This window comes from Panicum hallii, chromosome 9, assembly GCF_002211085.1.
Source record: "Panicum hallii strain FIL2 chromosome 9, PHallii_v3.1, whole genome shotgun sequence".
Classification (NCBI taxonomy): domain Eukaryota; kingdom Viridiplantae; phylum Streptophyta; class Magnoliopsida; order Poales; family Poaceae; genus Panicum; species Panicum hallii.
Genome location: NC_038050.1, coordinates 46,101,851 through 46,118,285, shown reverse-complemented (window position 1 = coordinate 46,118,285; position 16,435 = coordinate 46,101,851). Strand labels below are relative to the sequence as shown.

Below are 16,435 nucleotides of genomic sequence, written 5' to 3'. Positions count from 1 at the left end.
CTGCACTGGTTCCGACCCACCTTGCCGATGCCATTTCCCGGCCCAGAGGAAGAAGATGAACCTATGTTAACCCCACGGCCTCTGCCGCGTCCGCTCTTCCCGCCGCGCCGACCGGATCCACCGCTCCTGCCATCGGCCGACGGCTTCTCCACCTCGCGCTGCTTCCATTTTGCCTCCCAAGCCTCCTCCGAGAGGTACAGCTTGCCGTTGTGGTGGACCGACGGTGGCGGCGTGTGACGCCTTGAAAATTACCAAGTCAAATTACGCGCTAAGATATTTTTGTTCAAAACCTTTTCGTCATCGAAGCTCGCTCAACCCTAAACCCTAATCCTCTCCCGGATTCGCCGCCGAACCGACACCCGAATCCGACCGCTGTCACGCTCCCTTTTTCTTCTCCTCGTGCAGCGTGCGAACGTCGCGCGCGCGTGGCCGACCAACCGCGGTCGCCGCCGTGAATATCGCCAGAGCGCGTCACCCTTTTTCCCTCCTTTCTCTCTTTCCCATTCCCTTTTTCTTTTCCCCAATTTCCTTTCTTTCTCCTTCTCTTTTCTTTTCCTCCCCTTTTTCTTTTCCTTTTCTTTCCCTCCCTTTTCTTTTTCCTTCCTTTTCCCTCCTCCTCCCTTCTCCCCTTTCTCCTCTCTCCTTCCTCTGCTCCCGAACGTCACACGGCCGCGCCGCTTGCCGTGCCGCGCGCACGTGCTCGCCCCGCGTGCACCGCATACCGCGCCACCCGCCGCGCCACTCGTCGATAGGACGGCCGCGACGCCGCGCCGCCCGCCGCTGGCGCCCAGCCTAGCCGCTGCTCCCACGTGTGCACGCCGCGGCGCGCACCGCCCTGGCCCCCCCTGTGCGCCCTCGCCGTGCCGCCTGCCGCTGGCGCCCCGCCCTCGCCGCTCGCGCCACACAGTGCCCGCCCCACGTGCCCGCATGCGTGCCGAGCCATCACGTCGCTCCGGCTTCGCTGTCCGCGCCGCCACTCCACGACACAGACGCCATTAAGGTGCCCCGCGCCGCTCGCCGGCCTCCTCACCGGCCACCACCGCCCCACCGCCGCAGGTCGCCTATAAAGATACCCCCACCCCGCCTCGGAGCTCGGCACCCGCATCCACCACCGCACGGCCTCCCCTCGAGCCCGCAGCGCCGCCGCCGCCCACAGCTCTGCCGCCGCCCGCTGCCCGCCGTGGCCCGCCCTCCACGCTCCGCCCTAGCTCGAGGTGAGGAAGGGGATGGGATCCCCTCGCCTTCCCCCCTCTGATGCCCCTAACCCCGGCCGCCGCCGCGCCCCGGACGCCGGGAATCGGCGCTGAGCACTACCCCCCCTCTCCTCTGTTCTGCATGGGGAAGAGGAAGGAGAAGGGCATTTTGCCCAAAGAGCCCCCCCTTCCCTCTATTTCCTATAAACCCCCCCCCTATGCGTCACCTTGCATAAAAGCCCCTCCACCTTTATTTATTCAAGGAACTAGCCCCCACCATGTAAACTTAATATCAAATAACCCCTACCTCTTTCTAACGTGTCCCACACATTTCTGGAATTTACGACCAAGTCCTTTCCACACCATATCTATTTACAAATAGGCCCTCGGACCCTTGTTTAGACCCTAATACCCCGTTAACTTATCATTTTATGTACCAAACGATCTCCGATCGACCCGAAACTTTACCACGCCCTTTCTAGTATAGTTCTAACCATGCCATTAAGAAACCACCCAAAAATATTACCCCTATCTCCATAACTAAATTATTTCCGATTCAAGCTCAACGATAAAAGCTTATAGTTCTTTCGCTTGATTGTGTGCCTGCTGTTTGCGTCGTAGGACACGGAGTGAATGAGGAAGGTCCTGACTGTGATCAAGCGAACGAGGACCAGTTCTGCGATCCCGAACCCGAGGGACAGTGCTTCGATCAGGACCTCCCGCAAGGATTTGATGATGGCAAGTTCAACCCCGCCCTTTGATGCATGTTTCTATCCTAGTTTTTATGAACACAACCCGTTGGCCTGTTTTATAAAAATGCATGGTTTTGCTTGAGAAAAAATGGTAGGATAGCCACCCTTGTTTTGTGATAACCACCCCTTGTTTTGTGATGACTATTCCTTGAACACCTGTTTTATAAATTAAAATGTGTGTGTGTGTGTGGAAAGAGGTAAAATGTGGTTTTGAAAGATGAGTTAGATGGGATGGATGGTATTTCTGTGCGAATTGCCGTTGGTGTGCTCGTACCTGTGTGGTTGAGCAAGGAAGGGAGATATCCATCTCGTCACCCCTAAGGACCGAGTTGATGTGTCGTCTCACCTAGCTTCCTGTCGTGCAAACCACTTGACCGTTGTATGGGCACCGGCTTAGCATAAACCCCACTAGTTAGTCTGATAGCCATCAGGAGAGCTGGGAGCCACGGGTGATCAAGGAGAAGGGATAAGCCTGGTGTGACTTATGCCCCGGTTAAACCTCGGAGATAGATCGAATGACCCCTTGATGGACCCGTGGTGGCTAGTCAGGTCTAGCTAAGGTGGGTAATAGCTTTGTTGGGATCTGCACCGACACTAAGGTGATCGTGCTGTGATACCCCTCCTGTGGGTAAAGTTGCACACCTCTGCAGAGTTAAAATCTATTTGAATAGCCGTGCCCATGGTATTGGGCAAGTTATGGTGTGGTCACATAACTAGTGTTTCTCTCTGGGAATGGTTGGACTGGTGTGGGTTGTTTGGAAAGTGTCCGGCAGTTGTGCCGTGTGCTACGGCGGACGGGGAGTCTGGTAGCAGCTTAAAACTTGGATCCTGTGTGGATCAACACCATGTGCCCCTTGGTACTTAAAAACTTGTTTCGAAAAATGTTTTTAAACGAACCTTTGCATATAACCGAGTTTTCCGCAAATGAACCCTAACCTTATCCTTGGACTGTCCTGTGCATTGATTTCTGTTATAACCCCCCCCCCCCCCGTGGGTGTGATTGGACTTGCTGAGTACATTTTTACTCACCCCACTCTTACTTCTTACAGCAGAGGATCCAGACTACCTCCTCGAAGACGTCGAGTAGGGTTTCGTCCTGCACCCAGTCTTGCCTGTGGTTAGGGCCACCGCTGGAGTTCCGCATGGCACAAGACTCTGATGACCCTCTATTCATGGCTAGTGTAGTAGTGTGGGTTTTAGTTATAATCCTCGCGATAGTGGCGCTTCACTGCCCATTACCGCGTAGAGTTGTACGGTGATGTACCATCTGATGTAATAAAAGTGTTATTAGCCTCCTGGGACTGATAAAGCATCACTTTTAAGTCTTCCCTGATGGGGGGACGCTTCAGGTGGTATCAGAGCCGTAGGCTGACCGTAGGACGTGACCCTAGAAACGAGACCCTTTTTCAGGCCCCAGGACTTGTTCTGACTTAGCTCTTTTCTTGCGCAAACACTCACCACTGGTTCTTGTCCTGTTCCAGATGGCTGACAATGGATGGGTTGACGGAATCTGCCACGCAGAGCCCGGCCTTCCTAAGTTATTAATACTCAGCCTGGAACGCGTCGGAGTTATGGAACCACCAGAGTATGCCTACCAAGAATACACCTCCAAGGGCACCCTTCTGTGCGACATGATGGTCTTTGTGGGAAAAAGCATCCGCTACTCTGATGTGGACCCCTGGTTCATCTCCACCTCTGGCTTTCGCTTCCCTGACACCTACCGAAAGGCCGCCCGTAAAGCCCTGCGACGACTGCGTGTGATCTACAAGCACCACCTTCAGCGGACTCCTATGGGATTTTTCCCACCTACTGAAGGAAGAGGACGCACTTGGATTGCCCGTATGAGAGGACTCGGAAAAGAAGAAGAAGATCTAGAAGATACGGTCTCCCACCTTTCCATCTACCTTACCAGCTTGGATGAACTCTACCGCGAACAGGCGGCACAACTAAAGCAGCTAATCCATAGGGCAGAAAAGGCAACCCAGGAACTGGAAGAACAATAGATAAGAGCCGCACGCGCCGAGTATTCCTTAGCCGCCCTCCAAGCCCAGATACAGGAATACAAAAACCGCAGAGGAATAAGTGGATGGACAGAGGAAGAAGAAGAACCCGAGGAAACCCATTGGGATAAAGGTACTCAGATCGAAGATGAGGTGGTGGATCGGTGCCTCCCAATAAAGAAGCGCCCTATCAGAATCGGGGAAGAATCCCCATGATAGGAGTAGCACTCCAAGCTAGAACCCTACCCTAATAACCACGTACCTATGGGAACTGTACCCCCTCCATGTTGCAATAATAAATGTTACCTACTCCCTTTCGTACCTGTGCAAGATTGTTTACCCTGTCCTTGTTTCAGATGGCTGAGGAAGGATGGACCCAGGGCAATTTCCAAGCTACACCTGGCTTTCCCAGCCTTTTGATCAACGTCCTGGAAAGCCTTGGCGTTACGGAACGCCCAAGGTACTACCGCAGAGAGTACGAACACCATGGTACCCTCCGCTGCAGGGTGATCCTGGTAATCACCAGGAGCAACCGCTACCCCGACATCCAGCCGTGGCGAGTGACTGCCACAGGGTTTAGGCACCAGGACACCTACCCCTTGACCATCAGAAAAGCGCTCCGTTATTTATGCCGGATTTTTGAAGGACACCTCGCCCCCACACCAATGAGGTTCTTCCCGCCGGCCTAGAGAACCCCAGTTTGGGAAGCACGCATGAGAAGTCTGGAACGACGTCGCTATGAAGAAGGCCCTCTGTACCAAGTGGCTACTTATCTAGCCACCTTGGACCAACTCTTTGATGAGCAAGCCAACCTTCTGAGAGAGCAGACCCATCGAGCCGAGCAAGCATCCGAGCCACCCAAGCCGAGGCAAGGGCTGCAGCCGCGGTCAGCAGCGAAGCAGTCGCCCAAGAGTGCCTCAGGCAGGCCCGAGACCGGCGTATGCAAGAATGGACCCGAAGTGGAACACCAGTCCCGGCAATTGGAAAAGACCATGTTTTACTCGGGACACCCGTCAGAGGATGGGGACCACTCTTTGAAAATTCACAAACCCCATCCGAGAACCCTGAAAGTTCTACTACCGCCGTTGAAAGAGATGGTGCTGCACAACCCTTGGCAAATGGAAATCCAGAGGACGACGAGCAAGGATTACTCACACTCCCCACCCCAGAAGAAGGCACGCCCCACGAGTAAAATAACCGACGCCACCCTAGTGATGTGTCCCCAGCCGCTTTTGCTTAAGTCGTGCCCTTAGGCATGACCCCGGATGAGTAGTACGAGACCTAGTCTTACCCCCAAGCTGTACCCCCTTGCAGTAATGAAGTTGTTTGTGCTTGTTGTTTGTGATGTTGTGTGCTGGTTTGTTGTGTGCTACTTGTTTATGTGACTACTGGTAGGAGGTAGATTTTGCCTTATATACGAATTAAACAACTTAAACATCACATAATCGTAACCCCACTCTACCCAATCAACAGATGGCTCCCCGGAGCGTCACGAGGGCCTCCCGTAGCCGGAACCCCGCAGCCGCTGGTGCCGGAGCGCAACCCGTGGGACAAAATCTTCCTCAGGGAGAACAGAAAGTAAGCCAGAACCGAGGAGAAAATCAAGGAGGAGAGCAACTACCACCACCCCCACCCCTCGGAGACGTGGCACAGATAATCCGCAACCAGACCCTCATACTGGAAACACTGGCCAATGCCCTCGTTAACTGGCAACCACGAGGGCAGAACATGAATGACAAGCTGACAGCCTTTCTGAGGACCAAGCCGCCCACCTTGGCCGGATCCTGCAACCCCTTGGATGCAGACGACTGGTTACGAGTAATTCAGAGGAAACTCGAACCGTTTGAATGCCAGGACCGAGACAAAGTCCTTCTGGCAGCCCACCAACTCACCGAAACCGCATTAGCCTGGTGGGAAACTTATTGTGCCGTAGCAGAGGATGCCTCTACCATCACTTGGGAGGAATTCGTGAGGGAGTTCCGCCGTTATCACATCCCTTCGGCCACCATGAAGCGCAAGGCGGATGAGTTCCGCGCACTGCAGCAAGGGAGCATGACGGTGGAAGAGTACACCCACTAGTTCATGGAGTTAGCCCGATATGGACCAGAGGAAGTGAACGACGATGACAAGAAACAAGACATGTTCAAGAAGGGACTGAACCCAGAACTCCGGACCTTGCTCACCCCTCAGATCTATCCTGACTTCAATACTCTGATGAACAAGGCTATCCTTACGGAAAGGGCCAAAACCGAAGAGAGGAAGGATAACAAACGCAAATTCCTGGAAAGTAAGGCCCGCCAACAGGATCGATTCCAAAAACCAAGGAACTTCAGCTACACTGCACCAAGATCTCAGGCCCCAATGCAGTATAGGACTCAGTCTCAAGTGACAGGACCACGGGCCCCTGACACACAGCCTAGGAGCCAGAGTACCATGAGGGCCCCGCAGAGCAATGCAAGCCTGGTCACCTCCGACAACAACAATGTTAAGGCCTGTTTCAACTGCCGTGAGACAGGACATTTCATTGCCAATTGTCCTTATGCCAAGAATAAGCCGGCTACATCAGCCTTCTCCAACACGGTGAATGGACCCAGACCAGCCCTGACCGGTGCCAACCGAGTGCCCATCCGCAACAACGACAACAGTCAGCAGATGAAGCAGCCCCAGCAGTCATTTGGACGAGCCCGCGTCAATCACATCGACGCGCAGGAGGCTCAAGAAGCTCAGGGCGTAGTGCTCGGTGAGTACCTAGTCAACTCAACTCTGGCAACAGTACTATTTGATTCTGGAGCATCGCACTCGTTCATATCCTCAAGTTTTGTGGAAAAACACAAAATTCCTACAGTACTACTAAAAACACCCTTATTTACCCGGACGCCTGGAGGCGACATCAATTGTCAATTAGGTTGTCTACGGGTAAGGATCAATTTAAGTGGGGTAGAATTTCTAGCAGACTTGGTAGTACTTAAGTCTGGGAGAATAGACGTGATCCTTGGAATGGACTGGTTAAGCCAACACAATGGTCTCATAGGCTGTACTGACAAGGTGGTATACCTAACAAACCCCGAAGGAGTACAAGTGATCTGCCATACCCGGGATAGTAAGTTTAACCCGATGATGTTTAGCATGGAAGCCAAGCCCTTAGAAGGAGTCCCGGTAGTAAACGAATACCCAGATGTCTTCCCCGAAGAACTTCCCGGTATGCCACCGGACAGGGATATTGAGTTCGTCATTGACCTTATCCCTGGGACCTCCCCTATAGCCAAGAGACCCTATAGGATGGCGGCCTCTGAATTGACAGAATTAAAGAAACAACTAGAAGAACTGCAACGAATTGGCTTCATCAGACCAAGCTCGTCGCCATGGGGAGCCCCAGTTCTATTTGTCAAGAAGAAAGATGGGAGTATGAGGTTGTGTGTAGATTACCGAGCATTGAACGAGGTCACCATTAAGAATAAGTACCCCCTCCCCAGGATTGATGACCTTTTCGATCAGCTAAAAGGAGCCAAGTACTTTTCCAAGATCGATCTAAGGTCAGGATATTTTCAGCTCAAGATTAGAGAAAGTGACATCCCTAAGACAGCTTTTATCACCCGTTACGGGCAGTTTGAGTTCACCGTAATGTCCTTCGGACTAACCAATGCCCCTGCCTATTTTATGAACCTCATGAATAAAGTATTTATGGACGAGCTGGATAAGTTTGTCGTAGTCTTTATCGACGACATACTTATCTACTCCGAGAGTATTCAGGAACATGAGCAACATCTACGGGTAGTATTGGAAAAGCTGAGAATACATAGGCTATATGCCAAGTTTAGCAAGTGTGAATTCTGGCTGGAGAGAGTAGCTTTCCTCGGTCACATCCTGATCGCGGAAGGCGTAGCAGTGGACCCAGAGAAGGTCGAAGCAGTTTCCAACTGGCAGCGACCGACCAATGTTAGTGAAATCAGAAGTTTTCTTGGACTAGCTGGGTACTATCGGAGATTTATTGAGGGATTCTCCAAGATAGCCCGACCCATGACGGAACTTCTTAAGAAGGAGAAGAAGTTCGCCTGGACAGAATCTTGTGAAAGAGGTTTTCAAGAATTGAAGCAAAGGTTGACAACCGCCCCAGTGCTGACCCTGCCGGACATTCATCGGGATTTTGTCATTTATTGTGACGCATCCCGACAAGGATTAGGGTGTGTACTGATGCAAGACGGGAAAGTCGTTGCATATGCTTCCCGCCAACTCAGGACTCATGAGCAGAATTATCCGACCCATGATTTGGAATTGGCAGCCGTAGTGCACGCCCTTAAGATTTGGAGACATTACCTGATTGGAAATAAGTGTGAGGCTTACACCGACCATAAGAGTCTAAAGTATACCTTCACCCAGCCGGATTTAAACTTAAGGCAAAGAAGATGGTTGGAGTTGGTTAAGGACTACAATTTGGAAATCCATTATCACCCCGGAAAAGCGAACGTGGTAGCCGATGCCTTAAGCCGGAAATCCTATGGACCCAAATATGACCATCTGCGCGAGGAAATGGCACGATTAAATGTGCACATTGTTCCTCGAGGTTCCAGCCATGTGCTGAACATCCAATCAACACTAATTAGAGAAGCTCAAAGCTCAGATCAGGAGTTAATAAAGATTTGCAGACAAACTGGAGAAAACAAAGCACCGGGTTTTAGAGTGGACGATGAAGGAACGTTGTGGTACGAGAATAGGATTTGTGTACCCCAGAATGGAGACTTCCGGCGGATAATCATGGACGAAGCCCATAACTCGGCCTACTCCATCCACCCAGGATCCACCAAAATGTATATGGACATAAGGCAAAAATATTGGTGGAATGGAATGAAGGCGGATATTGCACGATTTGTGGCCCATTGTGATACTTGTCAAAGGATCAAGGCCGAACATCAAAAGCCAGCAGGATTATTGCAACCCCTACCCATTCCGGTTTGGAAATGGGATGAGATAGGAATGGACTTTGTAGTGGGCCTACCTAGAACACAGAAGGGACATGATTCTATATAGGTAATAGTGGACCGACTCACTAAATCGGCTCATTTCATACCCGTACGAACTAATTATGGCGGAGAAAAGCTGGCAAGGCTTTATGTGGAAAACATAGTAAAGTTACATGGAGTGCCTAGCAGAATTGTCTCAGATAGAGGAACCCAATTCACCTCTAGGTTTTGGAAAAGCTTGCATCAGGCCATGGGCACCAAGTTAGATTTCAGCTCCGCATACCACCCACAGACGGATGGTCAAACCGAAAGAGTAAATCAGATTATGGAAGATATGCTGAGGGCATGCGTCCTGACCTACGGAAAGGACTAGGAGCAGAGTCTGCCTTATGCAGAGTTCTCGTACAACAATAGTTACCAAGCCAGCTTGGGTATGTCACCATTCGAAGCTCTCTATGGAAGGAAGTGCAAAACTCCCCTAATGTGGTCAGAGGTTGGAGAACGTGCCCTAGTGGGACCCGCACTTATAAAAGAAGCAGAGGAAAAAGTAGCAGAGATCCGCGAGAAATTGAAAGCAGCTCAGTCCCGACAAAAGAGCTATGCAGAGGTGAGAAATAAGTTTCAACCCAGGAGATTTTATTTATCTCAAGGTCTCACCTATTCGAGGGACCCGAAGGTTTCAAGTACAAGGAAAGCTAGCCCCTCGGTACATTGGACCGTACCAAGTTCTGAAGAAAGTCGGAGCCGTAGCATATCGATTGGAGCTACCAAGAGAAATGGAAGATATACACCCAGTGTTTCATATCTCGCAACTCAGAAGGTGTTTGAGAGTACCCGAGATAGAACACGTGCCAACAGAGGCAATAGACCTGCAACCGGATCTACGATACCAGGAGATACCGGTCAAGATTTTGGACATGGTCACTAGGAGCACAAGGAATTCTGAAGTACGAATCTGTAGAGTTCAGTGGAGCAGACATGGAGTAGAAGAAGCAACATGGGAACGCGAAGATGCTCTAAAGAAGGAGTTTCCCCATCTGTTTAGGAGCCAGCCGAATCTCGAGGACGAGATTCATTTTAAGTGGGGTAGGTTTGTGACGCCCTGAAAATTACCAAGTCAAATTACGCGCTAAGATATTTTTGTTCAAAACCTTTTCGTCGTCGAAGCTCGCTCAACCCTAAACCCTAATCCTCTCCCGGATTCGCCGCCGAACCGACACCCGAATCCGACCGCTGTCACGCCCCCTTTTTCTTCTCCTCGTGCAGCATGCGAACGTCGCGCGCTCATGGCCGACCAACCGCGGTCGCCGCCGTGAATATCGCCAGCGCGTGTCACCCTTTTTCCCTCCTTTCTCTCTTTCCCTTTCCCTTTTTCTTTTCCCCAATTTCCTTTCTTTCTCCTTCTCTTTTCTTTTCCTCCCCTTTTTCTTTTCCTTTTCTTTCCCTCCCTTTTCTTTTTCCTTCCTTTTCCCTCCTCCTCCCTTCTCCCCTTTCTCCTCTCTCCTTCCTCTGCTCCCGAACGTCACACGGCCGCGCCGCTTGCCGTGCCGTGCGCACGTGCTCGCCCCGCGTGCACCGCGTGCCGCTCCACCCGCCGCGCCGCTCGTCGACAGGACGGCCGCGACGCCGCGCCGCCCGCCGCTGGCGCCCAGCCTAGCCACTGCTCCCACGTGCGCACGCCGCGGCGTGCAACGCCCCGGCCCCCCTGCTCGCGCTCGCTGTGCCGCCTGCCGCTGGCGCCCCACCCTCGCCGCTCGCGCCGCACAGTGCCCGCCCCACGTGCCCGCACGCGTGCCGAGCCGTCATGTCGCTTCGGCTTCGCTGTCCGCGCCACCACTCCACGACACAGACGCCATTAAGGCGCCCCGCGCCGCTCGCCGGCCTCCTCACCGGCCACCACCGCCCCACCGCCGCAGGTCGCCTATAAAGAGACCCCCACCCCGCCTCCGAACTCGGCACCCGCATCCACCACCGCACGGCCTCCCCTCGAGCCCGCAGCGCCGCCGCCGCCCACAGCTCTGCCGCCGCCCGCTGCCCGCCGTGGCCCGCCCTCCACGCTCCGCCCTAGCTCGAGGTGAGGAAGGGGATGGGATCCCCTCGCCTTCCCCCCTCTGATGCCCCTAACCCCGGCCGCCGCCGCGCCCCGGACGCCGGGAATCGGCGCCGAGCACTACCCCCCCCCTCCTCTGTTCTGCGTGGGGAAGAGGAAGGAGAAGGGCATTTTGCCCAAAGAGCCCCCCCTTCCCTCTATTTCCTATAAACCCCCCCCCCCTATGCGTCACCTTGCATAAAAGCCCCTCCACCTTTATTTATTCAAGGAACTAGCCCCCACCATGTAATCTTAATATCAAATAACCCCTACCTCTTTCTAACGTGTCCCACACATTTCTAGAATTTTCGACCAAGTCCTTTCCACACCATATCTATTTACAAATAGGCCCTCGGACCCTTGTTTAGACCCTAATACCCCGTTAACTTATCATTTTATGTACCAAACGATCTCCGATCGACCCGAAACTTTACCACGCCCTTTCTAGTATAGTTCTAACCATGCCATTAAGAAACCACCCAAAAATATTACCCCTATCTCCATAACTAAATTATTTCCGATTCAAGCTCAACGATAAAAGCTTATAGTTCTTTCGCTTGATTGTGTGCCTGCTGTTTGCGTCGTAGGACACGGAGTGAACGAGGAAGGTCCCGACTGTGATCAAGTGAACGGGGATCAGTTCCGCGACCCCGAACCCGAGGGACAGTGCTTCGATCAGGACCTCCCGCAAGGATTTGATGATGGCAAGTTCAACCCCGCCCTTTGATGCATGTTTCTATCCTAGTTTTTATGAACACAACCCGTTGGCCTGTTTTATAAAAATGCATGGTTTTGCTTGAGAAAAAATGGTAGGATAGCCACCCTTGTTTTGTGATAACCACCCCTTATTTTGTGATGACTATTCCTTGAACACCTGTTTTATAAATTAAAATGTGTGTGTGTGTGGAAAGAGGTAAAATGTGGTTTTGAAAGATGAGTTAGATGGGACGGATGGCATTTCTGTGCGAATTACCGTTGGTGTGCTCGTACCTGTGTGGTTGAGCAAGGAAGGGAGATATCCATCTCGTCACCCCTAAGGACCGAGTTGATGTGTCGTCTCACCTAGCTTCCTGTCGTGCAAACCACTTGACCGCTGTATGGGCAACGGCTTAGCATAAACTCCACTAGTTAGTCTGATAGCCATCAGGAGAGCTGGGAGCAACGGGTGATCAAGGAGAAGGGATAAGCCCGGTGTGACTTATGCCCCGGTTAAACCTCGGAGATATGTCGAATGACCCCTTGATGGATCCCGTGGTGGCTAGTCAGGTCTAGCTAAGGTGGGTAATGGCTTTGTTGGGATCTGCACCGACACTAAGGTGATCGTGCTGTGGTACCCTACCTGTGGGTAAAGTTGCACACCTCTGCAGAGTTAAAATCTATTCGAATAGCCATACCCACGGTATTGGGCAAGTTATGGTGTGGTCACATAACTAGTGTTTCTCTCTGGGAATGGTTGGACTGGTGTGGGTTGTTTGGAAAGTGTCCGGCAGTTGTGCCGTGTGCTACGGCGGACGGGGAGTCCGGTAGCAGCTTAAAACTTGGATCCTGTGTGGATCAACACCATGTGCCCCTTGGTACTTAAAAACTTGTTTCGAAAAATGTTTTTAAACGAACCTTTGCATATAACCGAGTTTTCCGCAAATGAACCCTAACCTTATCCTTGGACTGTCCTGTGCATTGATTTCTGTTATAACCCCCCCCCGTGGGTGTGATTGGACTTGCTGAGTATGTTTGTACTCACCCCACTCTTACTTCTTACAGCAGAGGATCCAGACTACCTCCCCGAAGACGTCGAGTAGGGTTTCGTCCTGCACCCAGTCTTGCCTGTGGTTAGGGCCACCGCTGGAGTTCCGTATGGCACAAGACTCTGATGACCCTCTATTCATGGCTAGTGTAGTAGTGTGGGTTTTAGTTATAATCCTCGCGATAGTGGCGCTTCACTGCCCATTACCGCGTAGAGTTGTACGGTGATGTACCATCTGATGTAATAAAAGTGTTATCAGCCTCCTGAGACTGATAAAGCATCACTTTTAAGTCTTCCCTGATGGGGGGACGCTTCACGGCGCCTCCAGCTCCTCCTCAGCTGCCTTCAACCGCCCCGTCGCCTCCTCCAGTGTGAGCGTGGACATGTCGAGCAGCGTCTGGATCGCCACCACGATCTGTTTGAACCGCGCCGGCACGCTCCGCAGGAATTTGCCCACCACCGTGGGCTCATCTAGTGTCACGCCGAGCGTCGCCAGCTGCGCCACCATGCCGCTCAGCCGCAGAGAGTAGTCCTCCACGTTCTCGTCCTCGCGTGACGTCGCCAAATCGAACTGCCGGCGCAGGTGTTGCGCCGTCGACTTCCTCACGCGCTCGTCGCCGACGCGCATGGTCTTGATGGCATCCCACGCTGCCTTGGGCGTCTCCTTGTTGGCAATGGTTGCTACCATCTCCGCCGGGACCGCGCTCGCCAGAACATCAAGCGCCATCATATCCTCCTGCGGATCGACGCCGCCTCGATCGACCGCCGCCCAGAGCGCCCGCGCCTTGAGCTTAACCTTCATCAGCGCAGCCCAGTCGATGTAATTGGTCTTGGTGAGCGCGGGGTAGCTAGTCCCACCGCCCACCTCGCGAATTACCCGCTGCACGACGGTGCCGCCGGAGCTTCCAACGTTCCTGCCGCCGTTACCGCCATTGCTGGTGTCCGTGCTTGGTGGTGGTTGAGACATGGCAAACTCAACAGCCTGATCACGATTCCACCGCCGGTACCTCGCGACGATGGGCTCCCGGCTCGTAACCAGCTCTGGTACCACTTGTCAGAGCTCGCCGGTGCACGAATCACCTTGATCGCCGGCGAGGTCCTGTGGTTGAACACAAACGCACAACTCATGCGAACACTTGGAACACGGTCTCGTTTTGTGCTGCATAAAACCAACTGGCGGCTTTTCCATATGACTATTAGTTATATAAACCAAAGATTACAGCTAAAGAAATGGGAAACGTGAGACCCAACATGTGCGCCACGACCTTCCTCGGTGCATGCCATCCCACACACCTCCATCGCAGCGCACGACGCGCACCCGAGCGAACAAAGCGCTCGTCAGTGCTCCATAACGCGCACAGCTATCAGATAGAGCCATGCGCCTAATCTAGGAAGCAAAGTAACTAAGCACAAGGATTATTTCACAGATCTGGGGCGGATGGGCTCCGGCAGCCGCGAAGGATGCAGCTCGGGGCGCGCGCCCAGGGAGATGTGGGGCGGCGGTGCGGCCACGAGGGCCCGCTGCGGGTCGCAGGCGGCGCTCGTCTTCCTCCTCCCTGCACCGTCTCGGGATGCCCCAGTCGGCGATGTGGCAAGCCCCGCAGGCGGCGCATGCCATTTCCATTTCGCATGGGATCTCTTTCTTGTGCACGCCATTTCCATTTCGCACGCCTCCTCCTCTCCCCACTGCGATCCTGCTCTCCGTCGATTTGATTGCTAGAGCCAAAGAGAAGGGCGGCGGTGGAGGCCACCGGTGGCCGCACAAGCGAGAAGGAGAAGCAAGGAGGGCCATCGCGCACCCGCACTCGACGTGGTGCAGCTCTCGGCGACCACGGCGCGTTGCTGCTCCCCACCAATGCATCCGCCTGAGGCCGCCGCCGGCGACGCGTCGAGCTTCAGCAGCGACTGGCGACGGTCGGCCATGGGAGGTGGACAAGGGACGAGCGTGGTGTTCCCTGCAGCAGCAGCAGCGACGTGGAGGTACTTTTCACTGTCCTTTCCCGGTGATTTCATAGAGGATTTATGGAGGAGGCAATATCCAATTCCCCAGCAGCGATCGAATTCAGGAAGGCCACCGCAGCAAGCAAGTCCATCTCCCAACTCTAAGTACAGACAGCACCGGTGATGCGCTCGTGTTGAGTCCTAGCATGAAGTGATTGCCCAACGTTTCCCGTACAGATCCACAAAGGATTCCTCCCCACACGTCGAGCTACCATGGCGGACACAACGATTCTGCGGAGGATGTGGCCTTCCCCAACCTTTCTCGCCGGTGAGGAGGCTTGACCCCACGGTCTGTGGAGGACGGTGGTGAGCATGATGCTACATTTTGGATCCAAATGTTTCGAGATGAAGTTTCAAATGTTGCAGTTGCAGATACATTTTTGATTTTTTTTTACAAAGTTTTGAATTGTTGCATCTATGTTCTGAATGTTGCAGCTATTATTTTCCATCTCGCAACAGGTGAGTTGACATGTTTCAACTCGTGATTTGGGATGTTCCAAGTGTAGGTGTTTGTTTTCTTGATGTGGCCACATCTGGATTAGGATGTTGCAAAAGATTATTTGGGATGTTTGTAATGTTAGGGATGATTTGTGATGTTGCAACAGGTAATTTGGCACGGGGAGGGGGTAGTGAAAGTGATCAGGATTGTGTATGTTGCATTCGTAACTGAAAGGTGCTCTTCATATATAGCTTTTGAATGCTGCATACCAATATCTTGGTGTTCCATATGGCATTTGAATGTTGCATTCTATAAACCAGATGTTCCATATGTCAAACCTGTTTGATGCGCATGCTGAGCGTGAATTAGCACATAACTTGACAGTTTGGTAGATCTTATGATTTGCACAAAATTTCTGCGGTGGAACTCGAGAAAGGAAAAGTTTAGGCGATGACCAAAGGCTCAACTCGAGCTTTAGCGTCCAGACATATATATAGAGAGGAGAATCATATGATGTTGCATGCAACATTAGAGAATGTTTCAGTAGGAGTTTTTCAGTTTTTATCCAACCACAACAATCAACTTTGATCCGATGGTTACTGCAGCGTCCGATACAGCGCCGCACGTCCAGGTGCTAGCAGGCCCGAAAAACGGTAGTGCTAAGGATAGTGCTAAGGATAGGGCGTCCGACCGATCGGATGCCGTATCCACCGTCCAAATAGAGCCCCCCATTCTACGGTTGGAATCAGTCATGCCGCTTTATCCCTAAGCCACCTGCTTCCAACGCACGTGCCACCTCCATTTCGTTGCCAGCTCCTCCTCGCCGCCTGCTCGCCTCACCGCTGCGCGCTACCGTGCCTCGCCGCGCACTACCGCGGTGGAGACCCAAATCTCTCGCCTAGCCTCGATGATGGCGGCACGGGTGGTGGTAGCGTCGGGCGCCGTGGTCGTCAAGGTAGAACCTCTGGGCAGCAGATCTGGGGCGGATGGGCTCTGGCCACCGTGGACGCTGCAGCTCGGGGTGCGCACGTCCAGGGAGAGATGGGGTGGCGGTGCGGCCACGAGGGCCTGCCACGGGTAGCAGGTGGTGCTAGTCCTCCTCCTCCTTGCACTGTCTTGGGACGCCCCGGTCGGCAATGTGGGGAGCCCCGTAGGCGGCACACGAGGCCGGCGGCAAGGCACGCGCGGGCGGTGGCGCACGAGGCCGACGGCGAGCCCTACGTGGGTGGCGGCGAGCTCCAGGCCGGCGGCAGGAGATC

The 16,435-nt window shown here is 53.2% G+C and overlaps 1 long non-coding RNA gene across 1 annotated transcript; it reads left to right on the top strand.

The window, feature by feature from the left end:
- The first annotated feature begins 14,166 nt into the window (after positions 1-14,166).
- On the top strand, positions 14,167-15,153 carry LOC112876821. The gene is made up of 2 exons (XR_003225374.1): positions 14,167-14,716; positions 14,790-15,153. It is a non-coding gene; the product is annotated as an uncharacterized LOC112876821 (long non-coding RNA).
- The last annotated feature ends 1,282 nt before the right edge of the window (positions 15,154-16,435 follow it).